The sequence below is a fragment of the Marmota monax genome, unplaced genomic scaffold (genome assembly GCF_021218885.2).
Source record: "Marmota monax isolate L192 unplaced genomic scaffold, Marmota_monax_Labrador192_F-V1.1 WCK01_AAM20220418_F8-fsc00103, whole genome shotgun sequence".
Classification (NCBI taxonomy): Eukaryota; Metazoa; Chordata; class Mammalia; order Rodentia; family Sciuridae; genus Marmota; species Marmota monax.
Genome location: NW_026694286.1, coordinates 6,014,525 through 6,033,663, shown reverse-complemented (window position 1 = coordinate 6,033,663; position 19,139 = coordinate 6,014,525). Strand labels below are relative to the sequence as shown.

The window sequence follows — 19,139 nt, the reverse complement described above, 5'->3', positions numbered from 1 at the left end:
GAAATAAAAGCTAAGAAAATAGTACTACAAAATAACCACAGGACACAGAAATATAGTTTCAGACTGGGATCAGTGAAGGGATAAGCTGACCAGTCAGGTGCAGCTTCTAACAAAGACTGAGCCCATGCTTGCTCTATTTATATCCATACAGATCAAAGAGGATTGGTAGGTATAAGGTTTCAGTGGGAGGAGTCTTGTCTCCTAGGTCCTTGCTTCTTCACAAAGAATAACAGGATATAGGTGGGCATAGGACCAGTGTTGGATGGGACCTTTTGGCTAGGTAAGAGCTCACATGTATGGGGCCATCTCACCAGCAGAAGAGCTGCTGTGAGTTTCGAGATACCAGATCTTCCCACTCAAAGGCTTCAATGACAATCTGGTCCATGCACAATTCATGGGAGGATTCCCACAGAAGAGAAAACCATGAAAGAAGCTATTTGAATCACATATAAAGAAGGGATGAGAAAGTGCCATTCAGCAATAACTGCAAAGATGATGTGCCCCTGAAGAACAGAACCCTGGTTCCTACACTGGTTCCCTACAACAATGGTGCCATTCAAAAGTTTCTGAGCACAGCTGATCATTAATGATAAGAGAGAAGCTTAGGAGTGGGAGCCCATCCCCACCTCCCTGGGGAAGGCCTCTTCATGGCTCTCGTTGGTGTGAACTCAGAATCTGCATTCAGGCAAACGTTTACTCTTTTGAGTACAACCACTTAGTGCAAAATGAATCAAAAAGTGAGTTTTGCCATTCAATTTATAATCCTAACTACAATTCAACATCACAGTGGTTTCTCAGCGCACAGGTAGTCCAACAGGTTTACAGTGTGAGAATAAAGTGAATTTTGACATTTCAACCAGTGAAGGAAAGAAAGAAGGAAGAAAGGGATTTGCTACTGGGTGTAGTTATGTAAGAGACTCCACCAAATCTGGTAGATTCTTCCCTGCATAATAGACTCAACATGAAAGAAAGTATTTAGAGAGCTTCTTCCCAGATAGAGGACAAAGGATTCATAAAGACATAAGGCAGACTTTGATTTCTCTCATCCTTCTTGACTTCTTACATCTACAAATACTTGGATGTGGTAATTTAAAGATTTATTTACAAAGACCTTGACATTTCTCCTTCAAGAGGTGGGCTTCACTATATTTAATGACTCACATGTAGCCAACAGAATGTGGCAGAAGGGTCACTATACTATACGTATAAAGCATCTTCACCTTAGTTCCTTTGGGAGCCTGCCCTTGAAGAAGCCAATCAAGTAAATGGTCCCATAGCATGAATCTGCCAAGCTGGAGGGGGGGACACTGCTTGGCAGTCCCAAGGATTCCCAAGAAGCATATCTGGCAGCCATGTGTGTGAGTGGCCTTAGAAGGTCACCAGCCAAGCCAGCAGATGACTGAAATGCTGAGAGACCCTGAGCAGAAGCTGTCCAGCCAACTTTCTGCTGGCCCATACCATCATGGCAAGATAAAAAGTTTGTTTTGAGCTGCTAAATTTAGAGTAGTTTGATACAGCAGCAAAACCAGTAAGTAGTCCTCCCTTATCTGTGGTTTTGCTTTCTGTGGTTTCGGTTACCCTCAACCCCAAAATATTAATTTTGTTTTGCCTTCTGTGGTTTTACTCAACCACAATCCAAAAATACTAATATTTGTCTTGATTCTTTCAAGAGAGACAGACCTTTAAGAAATAAACAAAACACTTTTAATAAAAGAAAAGAAAGCAGAATGGTATTTTGTGATGCATTAAATAATATGAAATTAAAATTTTAATGTCTATAAGTAAAGTTTTATTAGCATACAAAAAAGATACAATGAATCAAAATACATTATTCTGTCATATATACATAATTAAAATAAATCACAAAAAAAACAAAATAGAGACTTCGTTCATTTAATTACCATGGTTTACTGTAACAATAGTTCTATATGCTTATTAGTTATTGCTCTTAATCTCTTAGTGTGCCCAATTTATAAATTTACCTTTATATAAATATGTGTGTATAAAAACAACAGTGCATCTAGGGTTTGGTACTAACTGTGACTTCAGGCATCCATATGGGGTCTTGGATTGTATCTGCTTCGGAAGGGGGAGGGGCTATAGTACAAATCTGCATTTTAGGTCTCAAAATAATAGCAGGAGTAAGGGTTGAGGTCAAAGTAACAAACAGAATGTCACCTGCTTAATAGTACAATCACAGATGACAGTTATGGAAGGAATTTACTCAAAATGTCATTAAAACAGCACTGAGAAGCGTGAACATTTTCTTGAAATGACTTTTGTATGGATGAGTCAGTGCATGGGTCCAGGCACTAACTCTAATTCTGCAAACACCTGGGGTTTTTAATTGATTTTGAGGGTTTTTATTTTTTCCTACAAAATGAGAATACTGGTTGGCTCTCTAATGTGCATTTTATAAATCCAAAATTTGTATTCACCATATAAGAATTGCTCTCACAAATTGAACAACCCATAAGAATAATTACTTGCTTTCCAAAGAAATTCCCAATTTGATAAAATAATTTTTAACAATAGCTTCCTTCAAAGAGTCAGTTTTTCCATTCATTTGCTACATGATTTTCAAAATTTCTATTTAAAAACAACTTTTCAGATACCCCTGTGTAAGACAATGCAGAAAAATAAAGATAACATGAAGATCAAAAAAACAAAAATAAAAAAAAAACCCAGAAATTATTCTGTCTAGCACCAGGCCATGTAATGTAACTTTTACTTTTTCCAATTTACTAAGGTGAAGTGCTATTCTACTGAAGTGGCAGGGGAGCCCAGTTCACATCTTGTTCTGGGCCAGGTGATGCTTTCCTTCTTCACAAGTACTATTTAAGGCACTGATGTGAGCCATCTGCCTTCAGTGGAATACCCTGCAGATGCAACCAATATATAAGCTGATCTCTACTTTCCATAATCACTTCATTTTGAGTGTTGTGTAAAGAGTCTTTCACTTTTATGATTTCAAGGGAGTTATAGATGGTAATGTTACCTTTGACCTCATTCCCTTCTGCGATATGCATCTGTGGTATAAATCACTTTCAGGGAAGGATATATTTCTAGAGTGACAGTGACTGCACCTTCTGGAATCTCTTCGCTTTTCCCACCATGCAAGGGCACCCTCTGATTCTAAAAATCAACACAGCTACTTTTGGACTTTTCAAGCCCCAGAATTTGGACACAAACCTCTGCGTCTCTCTTCTTCCCCTTTGGCCTGGGCTCAAGTGTGCTTTTGAAATGCTGTTGTCCCCAAAAGGATGGACACTTGGACAATCTCAGCAGGAAACTACTCTCATAAAATGCAGAGACCCTCCTTGACCCCTCTTCCAGTGGCTTCCAATCATTTCCTCACTTTGAGATGTTCTTACTCTGCTCTAAACTCACAAAAACATGTTTTTTTTTGGTGAAGACTGATAGACATTGGTATCATTTTATCATTATTTTCAAAAGTCTTCTAAGCTTCTAGGGGAGGAGGGCTACAATTTATTCATTTTTTTTCTTTTTTTTGGATTTTTTAAATTGATTTTATTTTTTTAAATACACGACAGCAGAATGTATTACAATTCTTATTACACATATAGACCACAATTTTTCATATCTTTGTATAAAGTATGTTCACACCAATTCATGTCTTTATACATAACTTGGTATTTTGCATTATAATTCTTACTACACATATATACCACAATTTTTCATATCTCTGTTTTTATATAAAGTAGGTTGACACCCAATTTGTGCCTTCATACATGTACTTTGGATAATGATTTATTTATTTTTGTTTCTCGTGATTCTTGGAATGAAGTGAGCTATGAAGCGCATATATTTGAAATCATAATATAATCCAAAAGTCATGTCTATTTTGTTTTGGGGGTACATTACACATTATATGTGCTGGTAAGGGGGAAGCCAACTGCTCTTTACAAGTGTGTTTGCATTACTAAAATTTAACATTAAATCTATTCTTTAGTTATTTCCTGAATACAAGAGCTAAAAGAACAAAGTTTTGAGATAAAAGGGTCAGAATTTAACTCTGTCCTGAATGACCCACAACAAATGGAAAACAAAGGCTGCATCTCTCCCTCCTCTACCCGTTCTCTCAACTGCATCTCTCACTTCTCATTCCTCTCTTTTCCAATCTTGCTAATATGTGTGATGTGTGTGTTCACTTACTTATTAATTTAATAAATATTTTTGAGTGCCTAATCTGTGCCAGGTAATGCCTGACTGTAACTCAAACTATATAATCTATTGTTCCTTAATGAGACATTTCTTAATGAAACAAAATTTTCTTCTGTAACTTATGTACCATTTAAGAGAATATGGATGAAGAAGGTTTTTTTTTTCCACAGAAGCAATTTAATGAGGATTAGGTGACAATCAGAGAATGAAATGATCATTTAATGGGCCTCCCTTTTTGCCAGCTGGTATTAGTTATATTATACACTCTACTCCAGACATATTACTTTTTAAATGGTTACCATCTACTCATCACCAGATATATTAAAGAAAGAACTAAGTTGACCGGAGCAATTTCAAACCCCAAATGTCTTTTCATCCTTGCTCCACAAGACAAATTAGATTTGCAAGCATCCAGACCTCAAATCTATTTGCTCTTTAATAATTTAAGCACTGAAAGGTCAAGCAGCTCTTTTCTATTCCCCTTTATCAAAGTCCAAGTGCTAATGAAAAATAGCTAAATCCTTTCTGCTGCCCAACTGCCATACATTGCTGTCTCCCTGATGGAAATTAGCATGTTATTAGCACCCAGGTCAATGGTACCTTGACTGAACTGTATGACTAGTGTGTTTTTCATCTGTACAAATAACTACACCATTTCACTAATCAATTTCATAAAATCTTCCCATCACAATCATAATCTCAAAACTAGGTTTGAAAATCTTACTGTCTGGTTTTTCTAAAAAGATTTAAAAAAAAGCAAATTCTCAAAGATAGAAAGCCCATCAGAAGTTTCTGGATTAGTGAGCTGAATTAAAATTCTATTATCCCTTTAATATATTACTAAGGCTCCTTTTGTTTATTAAAATTGCACCATTTCTAATGCTGGTCTAACAATATTCTGGAATTTAAAGTAACATAATATCTTCCCACTACTTTTGCAATATTAAAGTACAACCCATAGTAAAGATGAATCTGCCAAAAATGTAACATTACTTCTATCAGAACTTGCCAATGGAATGAAATTTAATTTAAAGTTTAATTTATGCTAGGCTTCTCTACAACAAAACTCTAAGGCCTTTACAAGGAGAATAAGAAATCTGCATTTATATAGAATAGCACATGAAGTATAACCTAGAAAAGAACATCTGAACATCTTTCATGTACTTTTTTTAAACTTGAAAGTTCAAATGTGATAAAATGTTTTCAGTTTTTTCCTGACTTTGAGGTCTTTGAGAGGAAGCCTCTTTGAGAGGAAGTAGAACTGAAATTGTCTTAATATTTTGCTAATTCCTTGCAAGATAAAAACATTAGTTAAGTTCATATTTCTTATCCATTTATTCTATTTCTTTTTTTTTTGTTTTTTTTTAATTTTTTATTGTTGGTTGTTCAAAACATTACAAATTTCTTGACATATCATATTCCTCACTTTGCTTCAAGTGGGTTATGAACTCCCACCTTCACCCCATACACAGATTGCAGAATCACATCAGTTATACATCCATTGATTTACATATTGCCATACTAGTGTCTGTTGTGCTCCGCTGCCTTTCCCATCCTCCACCATCCCCCCTCCCCACCTCTCCCCTCCCCTCCCCTCCTCTCTCTCTACCCACTCCACTGTATAACCCTGAGGGTCTCCTTCCATTTCCATGCAATTTCCATTTTCTCTCCCTTTCCCTCCCACCTCTCATCCCTGTTAAATGTTAATCTTCTTCTCCTGCTCTTCGTCCCTACTCTGATCTTAGTTACTCTCCTTATATCAAAGAAGACATTTGGCATTTGATTTTAGGGATTGTCTAGCTTCACTTAGCATAATCTGCTCTAATGCCATCCATTTCCCTGCAAATTCTATGATTTTGTCATTTTTTAATGCAGAGTAATACTCCATTGTGTATAAATGCCACATTTTTTTTATCCATTCGTCTATTGAAGGGCATCTAGGTTGGTTCCACAGTCTTGCTATTGTGAATTGTGCTGCTATGAACATCAATGTAGCAGTGTCCCTGTAGCATGCTCTTTTTAGGTCTTTAGGGAATAGACCAAGAAGGGGAATAGCTGGGTCAAATGGTGGCTCCATTCCCAGCTTTCCAAGGAATCTCCATACTGCTTTCCAAATTGGCTGCACCAATTTGCAGTCCCACCAGCAATGTACAAGTGTACCCTTTTCCCCACATCCTCGCCAGCACTTGTTGTTGTTTGACTTCATAATGGCTGCCAATCTTACTGGAGTGAGATGGTATCTTAGGGTGGTTTTGATTTGCATTTCTCTGACTGCTAGAGATGGTGAGCATTTTTTCATGTATTTGTTGATTGATTGTATGTCCTCCTCTGAGAAGTGTCCGTTCAGGTCCTTGGCCCATTTGTTGATTGGGTTGTTTGTTCTCTTATTGTCTAATTTTTTGAGTTCTTTGTATACTCTGGATATTAGGGCTCTATCTGAAGTGTGAGGAGTAAAGATTTGTTCCCAGGGTGTAGGCTCCCTATTTACCTCTCTTATTGTTTCTTTTGCTGAGAAAAAAAACTTTTTAGTTTGAGTAAGTCCCATTTGTTGATTCTAGTTATTAACTTTTGTGCTATGGGTGTCCTATTGAGGAATTTGGAGCCCGACCCCACCGTATGTAGATTGTAGCCAACTTTTTCTTCTATCAGACAGCGTGTCTCTGATTTGATATCAAGCTCCTTGATCCATTTTGAATTAACTTTTGTGCATGGCGAGAGAAAGGGATTCAGTTTCATTATGTTGCATATGGATTTCCAGTTTTCCTAGCACCATTTGTTGAAGATGCTATCCTTCCTCCATTGCATGCTTTTAGCCCCTTAAGAAATTTATCTATGCCTTCACTATCTTCTAATTTATTGGAGTATAAGGATTCAAAATAGTTTTTGATTATCTTCTGTATTTCTGAAGTGTCTGTTGTGATATTGCCTTTTTCATCCCGTATGCTAGTAATTTGAGTTCTCTCTCTTCTTCTCTTCGCTAGCATGGCTAAGGGTCTGTCGATTTTGTTTATTTTTTCAAAGAACCAACTTTTAGTTTTGTCAATTTTTTCAATTGTTTCTTTTGTTTCCATTTCATTAATTTCAGCTCTGATTTTAATTATTTCTTGCCTTCTACTTCTTTTGCTGTTGTTTTGCTCTTCTTTTTCTAGGATTTTGAGATGAAGTATGAGATCATTTATTTGTTGTTTTTTTTCTTTTTTTAAGGAATGAACTCCAAGCAATGAATTTTCCTCTAAGAACTGCTTTCAATGTGTCCCATAGATTCCGATATGTTGTGTCTGTGTTTTCATTTATCTCTAAGAATTTTTTAATTTCCTCCTTGATGTCCTCTATAACCCATTGATCATTCAGTAACCTATTGTTCATTCTCCAAGTGATGTATGCTTTTTCCTTCCTTCTTTTATCGTTGATTTTCAGTTTCATTCCATATGATCAGATAAGATGCATGGTATTATCTCTACTCCTTTATATTGTCTAAGAGTTGCCCTGTGACATAATATATGATCTATTTTTGAGAAGGATCCATGTGCTACTGAGAAAAAAGTGTAACTGCTTGATGTTGGGTGGTATATTCTATATATGTCAATTAAGTCTAGGTTATTAATTGTGTTATTGAGTTCTATAGTTTCCTTATTCAGCTTTTGTTTGGAAGATCCGTCCAGTGGCGAGAGAGGTGTGTTGAAGTCTCCCATGATTATTGTATGGTGGTCTATTAGACTCTTGAACTTGAGAAGAGTTTGTTTGATGAACATAGCTGCACCATTGTTTGGGGCATATATATTTATGATTGTTATGTCTTGTTGGTGTATGGTTCCCTTAAGCAGTATGTAGTGTCCCTCTTTATCCCTTTTGATTAACTTGGGCTTGTAATCTATTTTATTTGATATGAGTATGGATACTCCTGCTTGTTTCCGAAGTCCATATGAGTGATATGATTTTTCCCAACCTTTCACCTTCAGCCTATGTATGTCTTTTCCTATCAAATGCGTCTCCTGTAGGCAGCATATTGTTGGTTCTTGTTTTGTGATCCATTCTACTAACCTGTGTCTCTTAATTGGTGAGTTTAAGCCATTAACATTTAGGGTTATTATTGAGATATGGGTTGCTCTTCCAGCCATATTTGTTTATTTATGTTACTAAACATGGTTTGTTTTCGTCTTTGATTATTTTCCCCCCTTTACTGTCCTACCTCCCACTGTTGGTTTACATTGTTATTTTCCATTTCCTCTTCCTGTAATGTTTTGGCGAGGATGTTTTGAAGAGATGGTTTTCTAGCTGCGAATTCTTTTAACTTTTGTTTATCATGGAAGGTTTTAATTTCATCTTCCATCCTGAAGCTTAATTTCGCTGGATACACAATTCTTGGTTGGAACCCATTTTCTTTCAGTGTTTGAAATATGTTATTCCAGGATCTTCTAGCTTTCAGAGTCTGTGTTGAAAGATCAGCTGTTATCCTGATTGGCTTACCCCTAAATGTAATCTGCTTCCTTTCTCTTGTAGCTTTTAACATTCTCTCCTTATTCTGTATGTTGGGCATCTTCATTATAATGTGTCTAGGTGTGGATCTCATGATTTTGCACATTCGGCGTCCTGTAGGCTTCTAGGATTTGGGATTCTGTCTCATTCTTCAAGTCTGGGAAGTTTTCTCGTATTATTTCATTGAATAGACTGCTCATTCCTTTGGTTTGGAGCTCTGTACCTTCCTGTATCCCAATGACTCTTAAGTTTGGTCTCTTAATGTTATCCCATATTTCTTGGATGTTCTGCTCATGGTTTCTTAACAGTCTTGCTGAGCTGTCTATGTTCTTTTCAAGTTGAAATACTTTGTCTTCATTGTCTGATGTTCTATCTTCTAAGTGTTCTACTCTGCTGGTAGTATTCTCCATTGAGTTTTTAAGTTGGTTTATTGCTTCCTGCATTTCTAGGATTTCTGTTTGTTTTTTATAACCTCTATCACCCTGTATAGTTGATCCTTTGCTTCCTGGATTTGTTTGCGTAATTCATTGTCGAAGTGATCTTTCATTGTCTGATTTTGCTGTCTAATGTTTTCCTTGATACTCCAGATCATCTGAAGCATGTATATCCTGAATTCTTTATCTGACATTCCATCTGCTGCAGCTGTTACCTCTTCTAAAGTGGCGTTGACCTGCATTGCTTGTGGTCCTTTCTTTCCTTGTCTTTTCATACTGCTTGCGTTTCTTTCCTGCAGGCGCAGGCGGCGGCTCTGCTCTCTCCTTATTCCAATTGGGGTGTCGTGACTACCACACCGGCAGGTCACTGGGCCTGTTCTGGGCGCTGGCGGCGGCTCTGTTCTGCCTCTACTCCAATTGGGGTGACGAGTGTACCACGCCGGCAGGCCACCGGGCCTGATCCGCCGGTCGGTTGCAGGTTTGCCTACCCTGCAGGCGCGGGCAGCGGCTTTACTCTGCCCCTACTCCAAATGGGGTGACTTGTCTGTCGTACCGGCAGGCCACTGGGCCTGTCCCACTGGTCGGTCGCAGATCTGCCCACCTTTCGGGCACGGGTGGTGGCTCTGCTCTGCCCCTACTCCAATTGGCGTGTCGTGACTACCCCGCCGGCAGGTCGCTGGGCCTGTTCCTGGCATGGGCGGCGACTCTGCTCTGCCCCTACTCCAATTAGGGTGATGTGTGTACCACGCCGGCAGGCTCCTGGGCCTGATCTGCAGGTTGGTCACAGGTCTGCTCACCCTGCAGGCACGGGTGGCGGTTCTGCTCCGCACCCACTCCAATTGGGGTCACGTGACCAGCACACCGGCAGGGCCTGATCCGGGCGTGGGCGAAGGATCTGCTCTGCCCCTACTCCAGTTGGTGTGACGTGTGTACCACGCTGGCAGGCCGCTGGGGCCTGACCCGCCAGTCTGTCACAGGTCTGCTTACCTTGCAAGCGCGGGAGGTGGCTCTGCCCTTCCCCTCCTACCACGCCCGTGTACCACTGGGTCGCGGGTCTGCCCACATTGCGGGCGCGGGTGGCAGCTCCGCTCCGCCCCCTCTCCAATTGGGGTCGCGCGGTCACCACGCCGGCAAGCCGCTGGGCCTGCTCCGGGCGCTAGCGGCGGCCTGGCTCCTCCCCTCTGGCTCCACGACAAATCGAGAGAGACTCAGGTGTCTGTGCCTCACCCCCCCATCAGGAGACCAACTGTTTCTGTCGCTGCTGGTATTGATGAGGTTCTCTCCTCCGCCGCTTTCTGATGACATCAGATCTCTGCCATGTTGGTGTCCTATGCGAATGGCAGCATTTCGTTCCCCTGTTCTATGGCTGAATGAGCTGCGGTCAGTCGAAAACAGGGATGGTGACGCCAGCTCTCCAACATGGTGGCCGCTGGCCTCCTCTGTGGTCTGACCGGTGTGGAGAACCGAAATGGACCGCTTCCTTCCCCTGTCTCGAACCCAGAATTCAGCCCTGAGTACGGTGCTTGCACGGCTGGCAGAAACTGCAGCGCTGTATCCCTGCGTCGCTATCTCCTCGTTTCCCAGCGCGCGCTGCAGACTCTAGCCACGGGGCGATTTGCTGAATATGCAGTGTTACCCTCCGTGCGACAAACCTCTCGCGTTTGAGTCCCCGTAGCCGATCCTCGTGTGATGGAAATCCTTCCTCCAGGTTCCGGAGCACCCCACTATTGCTGGAAATTCCTAAGAAGATAGCCTTTAGCCGTCCTGACTTGTCATACTCCCACACAGTGAAGCAGCACATGGGGGCAATGCACTCCCCTCGCCGCCATCTTATCTATTCTATTTCTTATTAGCACAAAATATTAGAGGATTACCAAACTGATTAACAGAAGAAGGGACAACGAGAAAAGGAGAAATGTAATGATTCTTCCATTACTGCTTTTGCTATTCATTTACAATATTCACTTATCATCATTTCAGGGATTTAAAAAAAATATTTATTTTTTAGTTGTAGTTGGACACAATACCTTTATTTAATTTATTTTTATGTAGTGCTGAGGATTGAACCCAGGGTCTTTCACGTGCTAGGTGAGTACTCTACTGCTGAGCCACAACCCCAACACATTTCAGGGACTTTTAATATTGCTCATTTCGTGGGGACTAAAAATGACTTATGTCTTATTTTACAATTTTTTGAATCAATCCATATATCCTATGATGTATTAAAAAGAAGAGAAATGAGTACTGATAATCTTTCTGAAGACTAATTTGTAGGAGACATGAGAAAATCAAAATATTAATTACATGCAAACTAAACATATAACTAAAGTGTCTCACCATGTAACCACACAGAATTTCTGCTTACTGTTTATTGTTCAGATGTAGCCCTTTCCTAAATCTGTCAACACTTACTGAAATGGTACTCAAATCACGAAACAACCTGGCAATATTTAACTAAGTTTTAAGAAGTATGTCACTAGTTTAAAATCAGATAAGAATTTAATATGATGTCATCATGGCTAGGATCCCTTAGAGTTCTGCATGAAGCACTGGTGCTGAGAGCAGCTGACCTAACAATGCCCTGGTCATTAAATTATTAATGAAAACTGGTAACTAGTGTTACACAGACTTTGGTAACACACTGCCAGCGTGAACAGACCTGTGAGGTTGAAGAGTTTATGTGAGCAACTTTAATTTCTCTTTGTCCTGCTGTGATCCTAAGGCTGGCCATAAACAGCTGTGGAAGGGTTGCAGACCACCACAAGCATATTTTATGTTCTCTCAGCCATAACTCATAACAAGGAGCTTTCCTGGCATCAGTAACTCACTATTGCTCTGGATGTGTGTGCATGTGCACATGTGCACATGCAAGCATGCAGTTTAATACCCTGCTGCTCTGCTAGTTAGTGATAAAATCTGCTATAATAAAATATTAATTACAGCTGAAAGGTTGGGTGAGAAATATGAACTCAATTACAGTCCCATATTGTGAACAAAGGGCAGGAAAAAAATCCTATAGTTATAGAGGTTTGAGGTGGTGGTGGGGGAACCAGCACATTAGACTCAGGCTGAGAAGCTCTGCAAAAGGCCACTACCTGTCATTAATCTTCACAACACGCACTACATTTTGAGTAAATTAGTCCTAGATAGAACATCTTTAAGAGGGATTTCTCCTGCTTTGAACAATTAAGACATTATCCTCTGCACTTCCTATTTCACCTGTTTATCATAATTTAACCATATAATTTCATAACAAACACATGTTTATGAAAATTATAGTTTAAGGTCAGTTACTAATATAAAAGTATTTTCCCATTATTATCCCTAATGATTGGAATGAAAATAGAAATAGAATAAAATCAATAAAATCAAAACCATACCAAATAAAGATTAAGGACATCCTTAATATAAGAATCCTTTCAGAAAGTTCTAGATTGTGGAATATTTTGAATTATTGGATTAGAGATGCTCAACTAACAAAGTCTATATAAATATTCCTAAATGTAACAAAATCCAAAATCTGAAATATTAGGGTGCTAAGTATTTTGGATATGGGATATTCAACTTGTATCTTTTTTTTGGTTCTTTTTAGTTATACATGATAATAGATTTCATTTTGATATAATTGTACAAGCACAGAATATGTTTGTCTAGTTAGGAGTTCATTCTTATGGATGTACAATGATGATAAAATTCACTATGGTGTACTTAAATACGTACACAGGAAAATTATTTGGGATTCATTCCACTCTTTCTTTTTCCTATCCCCTCTCCCTTCCCTTCATTTTCCTTTGTCTGATTATTCTTTATTCCAGTCAGAATGGTAATTATCAAGAATATAAGTAACAATAAATGTTGGCAAGGATGTGGGGAATAGGGTACACTCGTACATTGCTGGTAGGATTGCAAGTTGGTGCAACTACTCTGGAAAGCCCTTAAAAAAACTAGGAATAGAACCACCCTCAATAACCATTTGACCCAGTTATCCCACTCCTTGGTATGTATCAACTTGTATCTTTGCTCCTGTATGCTTGCTTTCTATCCATTGCAGAAAAAGCTTTATTGTTGCAGGTCAGGTGAGCTAGAAAACAGATGTGACCATCAAAAGAATAGGTGCACCCAACAGGAATGCCACTGAGGGAGCACTGAAGTGAGATCCACCATCCACAGATGCCAGTTGCCAGAGGTGCCAATAAATCATCAGCTGCCATGGAGAGTCTGGGTCTGTCAAGCTCTTATGCTGTATGACTCCCAGTATAAGACGGGACAAATTGTGACATCAATAAATTAGAATAAAATGATCTTCCTGTTTTCTCCATCCTGTCTTTCCAAGGTACCCACCACATATCAGGCCTTGTGCCAGTCACAGGGGAAAAATAAAAAGTGGTATCAGGCACAGTCTGCCTCTGTTCTTGAGGAGCCCATTGGAAGGGTGTTAGAAATACCTCACACCAATGGAGAACTATTGTGACAAGGAGCCAGGAAGGGTTTGTACAAAGCACAAAATTACAGGACCCACAGGGAGTGACAATCTACATCAAAATTTCTTCAGCATCTACTACACTGGGAGCATCTGGCTGGAACCTAGTACCCATTCACTGTCACATGCTGATGACACCTGGAAGCTGATTCTGTACTGCCCACATCACCAGTGTTCTCCTCAAATTGAAAACATAACAGAACATAGCAGAGCACCATGAAGCACAGGTGCATTCTTAGCAATGCAGGAGGCTGCAGCAGGAGGATTGCTTGAGCCCAAGAGTTCAAGACCAGCTGGGGCAACCATAGCAAGACTCTGTCTCCAGAAACAAAAACCCCAAACACCATAGCACTGAACAAAATAGTCAGTGACTTTAGATTCCTAGCATATGTCCCTTCACTTAAATCACTTTCAAGAGCCCTTTGTCAGTAACACAGCTGATGGAAGGTAATGGCTGAATCCAGCTGGTGGCATTCCCCAAGAGTTCCCCACTCTGACTTATCCTGAGTAACTCTAAGAATTTAAGAGTTTTCTTCCCTCGATATCCATACTGTCCAACTCCTGAGGTGAAATACAGGCATCGAGGTATTTGGGTGGGGTAGGGAAATAAACTTGACAGTTTTGGATGGTCTTTATGTCAGATCCCTTCTCTAAATAGTTGAAGGACAATTTGTAACTACTCTTTCTACCTCTATAATCCCTCCTCACATTACAAGATCTGTAATTCCTCAATTTTGATATTTAATTGCATATCCATTTTCATCACTAAGGATACATCAAAATATTATATTAATATTTCACTGATTTGGGACTAGAGGGGCCTTGCAAGAATTTGGCCCCAAGATTAATATGGGGCTTCCACATGGCCTGTCTTTCCACCTCCCCCACAGGAGCCCTGGGCTGCTGACCCCAATATGGGGCCTGGGCTCACCAGTGCACCTGGTCAGGAAGCCCTGGTTATAGGACTGGAGCTTTGATATAATGCACAGAACCCTTCAGAGGAGACTGTGAAAAAAAAAAGAGAGAGAGGGGGAAATAGGGGAAGGAAAGTTATTATGCAGCATATTTTCATGCACAAAAGCAAGTTTGAAATGGAGTTTGAGGGAAGTTAAATTAAGTTGCCTTGTATAAATGCTCTAATATCTCTACTCTATTATTATTATTATCTTTCCCCTGCCATTTTTACAGCTCCTTTCTAAGGGTGCTTGAGGAACAAACTTCATTTCCAAAATGAATTTTCGGAGATGACTGACACTGTCATCCAAGAAGCAACATTAATAAAAATGATCTTTGTTTCCTGGCAGTAAAAAAAATCCAGAGTCTTACTTTTTTAAACATAAAACTTACCTAAAAGAGGTGGAGGAAGATGAAGAAGTCAGGGGGATTTGGCACTTTCTGTTAACATACTGGGGCAAGTCAGCCACAGTAATAATGAAACAAGGTAATGCCAGATACAAAAACTAAAGTTTTACCACTGAGTGTCATTTTAATCTTTCTGACTAAGTATACCCTAATGCAAAAACAAAATTTTTAGGTTAGAAATTAGAGTTACTTTCCTGAAATAATTTTAGCAAAGGTTAAAACCTTTCTATAAGGATTCAGAAGTGGGACAGAAGAGCATTTAGCCCAAATTGTTTAAGATGCTCATATGGTGCAAATTTCTTCAATAACTAAAAAGCACTAATTAAAAAGCTATTTTAAAGTGTCTCAAAAGAACTGGTACTTTCTTTCTTGATCTTCTGAAGACAATTAAAAATGGTTAAAGGAAAAAAGAACATCAATACCAACAATGAAGGACTGAAAAAGTTTGATTAAAATAATCCAATCCCCCCCCCCAAAAAAAATCAATTTTGTCTCAAAATTAGTGCCTAAATACTTAGGAAGTTGTGTTGGCACTTGGCTTGAGGAGGAGGAGGAGGAGGAGGAGGAGGAGGAGGAGGAGGAGGAGAAGAAGAAGAAGAAGAAGAAGAAGAAGAAGAAGAAGAAGAAGAAGAAATATATATATATATATATATATATATATATATATCAATGAAGAAAACTCTGCTGCTGCTAAGAATTAAACCACAAGGATAAACCCTAAGGATTCCAATGATCATAATCTAGAAGCAAAGTCCAATGTGGTTTCTAAATATTAGAAAAGATAGGAAAGATATTAACTCACAGTAAAGTCCTTCTTTTCAAAAGAAGTTGTGACCATATTGGTTCCAAAGAATCAGCAGGGAAGAGGTCTCCTGACCAAGAAAGGGTAGTGCAAACAACAGAACCAGAGAAGAGAAGGATCCATTTTGGAGGAGAAGGCAGGGTCCTGTGAGTCATGAGGCTTGTGGATCTGAGTACAGGACTCAGTGCTTCTCAGAAAGCTCCTGGCTTTGGGGTAAGAGTGGACCAATCTCTTAACTTCCCCAACTTCAGTTCCTTCAATTGCCTAAGTGCTTCTGCTGGCATGTAAAGAGGAAGGCTGCTCTGGATGACTAAAAATCACTACATAAAGGAGCAAGCAGAGGCCTGGCATGCCCTAGCTCCTCACCCTAAGTAACAATTATGATTCATTTTGTATTATCATAATTATTACTTATCTATCACAAACTGCTAAGACGAACATAATTGAGATTCAGGAAATATTAAACTAGAACCCAGAAGGTGTCCCAAGACACGGGCAAGATAAAGGGGTTACCATTTTATCTACACATTACACTTATCATTACTAGACAGGATAGCATCCACACTAAGACTGAACAGACTTAAGCTGTATTAGAGGCTGTCCTGGCTGGGTACATGTCAGTGATTCTCCTGCTGCCCTTTCCTGTACATATTATTATTCCTTGCCTCTAATTAATAAGGAGAACAAATCTTGAAAAGTTGCACAAACAGCCCCAAGTTCACAGGCAATAAGAGACAAGATTCGAAGACAGGATTGTCCAACTCCATGCTATGGTTGCATTTTTTTTAATGGTTCTTAAGATCTTTGCATCTTCCTTTGCTGCAAAGAGCTGTAGTTTGTAACTTCTCCAACCAATAATGCTCCTCTTATGGCCAGGGTTTTTAGATGGAACAACAGGTCTTCTACAAATCTGATGATTTCACAGAATGAATGAACAATATTAATGGCAACAGACAATGTTTAGAAATTCTAAGCATATTAATAAAAGGAAGGAATAGACACTGATCAGTAATCTAGTCAACATGTTTTGAAGGCAAATCATGATATTACAGTTCAACTCTCTTACAACATCATATTGCAAAGAATTTCCACCTACATTAATCCTCCTGACCATGATGTGATTCGAGAAGTATATATATTTGATGCAAAATTTTACAAATACACAATCAGACTCAAGAGAGTTTTCAGGGTGACCCAGGGTACACAATTAGACATGGTGAGGAACAAGCCCAAAGTGTTCTTTGAAGGTGTGATGCCACATTTCTAAGACATTAAGTTGAATGAACTGCTTCATCTGAGAGACTGGACTTCACTTACTATAAATGAAACTGGGATCATCTGGAGAGAACTCAAGGGACAATACTCTTGATCACAGTCAGCTGCCTCCCACCCAAAGCCCCTGATTTGGAATAGATGGGAAGTATCCATTTGAAAACAACCTACTATCCATCTGGAAGCCACAGAGGCCCATTTACTGAATCTCTGCCTCAGTGATCTGCCCATATGCAAATCAAGTCCTATTTTTCCCCATTAAATCGCCTTCTAGAGTTTTATTGTTTTTATAAAAAAATAAAACAAACAAAAAGTACTACTGAGGTCTTGGCAGAGAACCAGGATTGGAAATACAGAAATAAAATCACAGAGGGAAGTCCTTGTCCTGAAGGAGCTGGCTCAGCAGGGCCAACATCCCTGACCAATGTGTTAAGTCTAGGGTGAGTTGGACTGGGAGAAAGGAGAACATGGACAGGCTAGGAGGCCAAGGAAGGCCCAAAGAAGCAGTCATCTGGGCCAAAACATGGAGTGCAGTAGAAGTGAATGAGTGAGAGAGAGACAGACAAAAGAGGGAAAGTGTAATGTGTGTGTGTTGGGGGCAGGAGGCAGCAGAGGAGAGAGAAAAGGGAAGATTCCAGTACAAAATAATCAAAATGGTTTAGAGAAACCTAGCATTTTTTTTTTCAATACTGACGATTCATCCCAGGGGTGCTCTACCACTGAGCTATACCAGCTCTTTTTATTTTTTCATTTTGAGACAAGCTCTCCCTCAGTTTCCAAGGCTGACCTCCTCCTGCCTCATCTTTCCAATATGATGTGATTTCAGGCATGTGTCACAACTGGTTCCAGAATATTCTCATTACTAAATGTACATAGTAGTCCCACCTCATGTGCAATTTCACTTTCTGTGATTTCATTTAGCAGCAATATGAAAATATTAAATGGAAAATTCCAGAAATAAACAATTTGTAAGTTTCAAATTACATGTTGTTCTGTGTAGTAAGATGAAATGTTGTATCATCCCACCCAGGATGTGAACCATCCTTTGTCAGTGTGTCCATACTATATATGCTATCCAACCCTTCGTCACTTAGAAACTGTCTTAGTTATCAGATTGACTGTTGTAGTATCTCAGAGCTTGTGATCAAGAAACACTAATAAGGGCTCCCATGTACAACAGTAGTAATGCTGGAAATTTTATTAAGGTATATTGTTGTAGTTGGTACACTTTATTACCTGTTATTAATCTCTTACTGTACTTCATTTATAAATTAAATGATACCACAGACATGTATGTATAGGGAAAAACAATTACATAGCATTCAATGTTATACGTGGTTTCAGGCATCCATGGCAGGCTTGGAACATAGCCCTATAGGCTAAGGTAGGACAAAACTATTTATATAGTTTCAAGCTGGAGGATGGCTTGTAGGGGTCTGCCCCCCAAAGTGCTTAATGTTGGAGACCTTGCATGTTAAAGGAAGTCTAGATTTATGTTAAGGGCAACAAGGCTGGGATGGGTTGTGAATCAGGAAAATAAAAGCTCCTATAGCCAATGTGGGGCATGGCTAGGAGATCTAAGAAAAATATTAGTGTGGACCAACGCAATGACTGAGGGTGAAGATAGAATGAAAAGGATGTGGGGAGCTGTTCTTGCCGATCCTAAGAGATGAGAAGCTAGAAAAGTATTCAAAGGAGGCATCACGGTGACCTTCCCGATGGAGTCCGAAGTATGGCCATGTCTTATTTGAAGCAATCTTTCTGAATTTCTTTTCTTATTACAATGAATAAATAATTGGTTGATTCTAGGGTAATGTCAGGGTATTCTTTTATGCTTCTGAAATCTATGGTAGGGTCATGACATTTAACTTTTATCTAGGCATAAGAATATAAGATCAAAATTCTGTTCCTGACAGTCGAACTAATTAAACACAGGTCTTGGGTGTCTTCTTGTCTGTAAAACTTTTCAGGTGAAAAAGGTTGAGGTTCAATTCAATAAACATTCGTTGCACACTTAATTAGCCTGGAGGTACTGAATAATATTCAGAAACAAAATTATAAAACTCATAGTATAATCCTTCTGCATTTCCTATTATATTTACATACATTTTCTGAACTGTTTAACCTA

General features: G+C 39.3%; 1 protein-coding gene across 7 annotated transcripts in view; it reads right to left on the bottom strand.

The window, feature by feature from the left end:
- The window catches only part of Ptprm (protein tyrosine phosphatase receptor type M), an 821,378-nt gene that overhangs the window by 304,138 nt on the left and 498,101 nt on the right, over window positions 1-19,139 (bottom strand). The window lies entirely within an intron of this gene.